At 45.6% G+C, this 2110-nt stretch overlaps 1 non-coding gene across 1 annotated transcript; it reads left to right on the top strand.

The window, feature by feature from the left end:
• Positions 1 to 1501: 1501 nt before the first annotated feature.
• Positions 1502 to 1608, top strand: LOC114236196 (U6 spliceosomal RNA). Its single transcript, XR_003622192.1, has one exon. It is a non-coding gene; the product is annotated as a U6 spliceosomal RNA (small nuclear RNA).
• Positions 1609 to 2110: the final 502 nt, after the last annotated feature.

Genomic DNA, 2110 nt, shown 5'->3' with positions numbered 1-2110 from the left:
TCTGCTATTTGTCTCTAGTGGCCAAGGACTGGTTTGGATCCCAGTTCTAGCTGTGTGACCTTGGGCGTGATCTCCCTGGCCTGCAATTGTTTCATTTATAAAATGGGGTTAACAAAAGTTCCAGACTAGAGAGGGGTGTCCAGTGAAACTTTCTATGACGATAAAAATGTTCTATGTCTGCGCTATCCAATAAGGCAGCCACTAGCCACACGTGGCTATTAAGCACCTGAAATGCGGCTAGTGCAATTGAACTGGAGTTTTAATTTTCCTTTACGTTAAGTAGCCACGTTTAGCCAATGGCTACTATATCTGACTGTGCAGTATTGGCACTTAAGGGAGGGAGTTAATTTAGAGGGTTGAATGTATACAAAGGTTCTCCTGCTTGACTTTGGCTTAAAGATTCGTAGTAGATATCCTGGGCCAGAGGAGCAGGGGCCAGCCTGGACCCAGCGGGGAGGAGCAAAGCTGAAAAACTAGGTAGAAGTTTCCAGGGAATCTGAATTTTGCGCAAGAAGCAACGAGGAGACACAGTTGTTTTCCCGAGGGTGTTTCAAAGGGAAGCAGAGTCGGGGAAAGGGTGTTGGGCTGGGGGTCAGGAGGCGACAGTATCAATCCCAGCCTGCAGGGGTTAGGTGGGTGGCTCTGGGTGAGCCTTCTTGCTCTGGACCTCAGTTTTCCCAAGTGTAAAAGGGTAGGAGTGATGTCCCACATGCCTCCTGAGTTGGGACTTGGTGACAGTCTGAGAATGTGGGTCAAAGGATAGAGGTGGCATGTGACCATCAACTGGCTCTTTAAAATTCTCCTGTTGGGGAGTTCATCTTTCCTCAGGGAAAGGTGGCCAAGGGCAGAGAAGCCGTGTAATCTGAACAGGACAGGGGGCCCTGGGAAGGGGTGGAGTCGGTTCATTCTTTGAAGTTGACATCAGCCACTTGCAGGCTTCAGGGGTCTGGGGCAAATGGCTCCACCTCGCCCAGCCTTTAGAGGGCTCTGCCCTATGCTAAACCCATTACTCAGATTATTTGATCAACTTTTCAGCTGTTCTTGAGATACGTACTATCATTTTGCAGATGAGGAAACTGAGGCTGAGAAGTGATCTCACACTGTTGAGAAAATTCAGGGAAATAAGGCAGGGGTCTCACTTCACCCAATGCCTATTTGACAATGATAGCTGCCTGGTACTTTTATATTATTATCGCTATTTTAGTTCACATGCACAAAATCCTGAGATGTGGGTAATATTTCTCCCTCTTTTCTCAGCATAAAAATATATGGAAGTAAAATGAAAAGAAGACAGTTTTCTTTTTTCACCTATTGGCAAATAATGAAAAGATGGATCATCCAGGGGTAGGCAAAGCACTTTCATAGCTCGTTAGTGCTGGTAGAAATTAGCACATACAGCTTTCCAGGAGTGGTCTGACAATATTTATCAAAAACATAACTGTGCATGCATTTTGACGCAAACGTTGCACTTTTAAAAATATTTATCCTAAAGAACCAGTTGGTGCTCACTTTGGCAGCACATATACTAAAATTGGAACCATACAGAGAAGATTAGCATGGCCCCTGCCCAAGGATGACATGCAAATTCGTGAAGCATTCCATATTTTTGCAAATCAAAACTACAGTGAGGTATCACCTCACACCAGTCAGAATGGCCATTATCAAAAAATCTACAAACAACATATGCTGGAAAGGGTGTGGAGAAAAAGGAACCCTTTTGCACTGTTGGTGAGAATGTAAATTGATACAGACACTATGGAGAACAGTATGGAGGTTCCTTAAAAAACTAAAAATAGAACTACCATATGACCCAGCAATCCCAATACTGGGCATATACCCTGAGAAAACCATAATTCAAAAGGACACATGTACCCCAATGTTCATTGCAGCACGATTTACAATAGCCAGGACATGGAAACAACCTAAATGTCCAGCGGGGCTTCCCTGGTGGCGCAGTGGTTAAGAATCCTCCTGCCAATGCAGGGGACACGGGTTCGAGCCCTGGCCCAGGAAGATCCCACATGACGCAAAGCAATGAAGCCCATGCACCACAACTACTGAGCCTGCGCTCTAGAGCCCATGCACCACAACTACTGAAGCCTGCGGGCCT

This window comes from Balaenoptera acutorostrata, chromosome 2, assembly GCF_949987535.1.
Source record: "Balaenoptera acutorostrata chromosome 2, mBalAcu1.1, whole genome shotgun sequence".
NCBI classification, from domain to species: Eukaryota; Metazoa; Chordata; class Mammalia; order Artiodactyla; family Balaenopteridae; genus Balaenoptera; species Balaenoptera acutorostrata.
The sequence above is the reverse complement of the archived record's forward strand: the minus strand, read 5'-3'. Positions and strand labels throughout refer to the sequence as shown.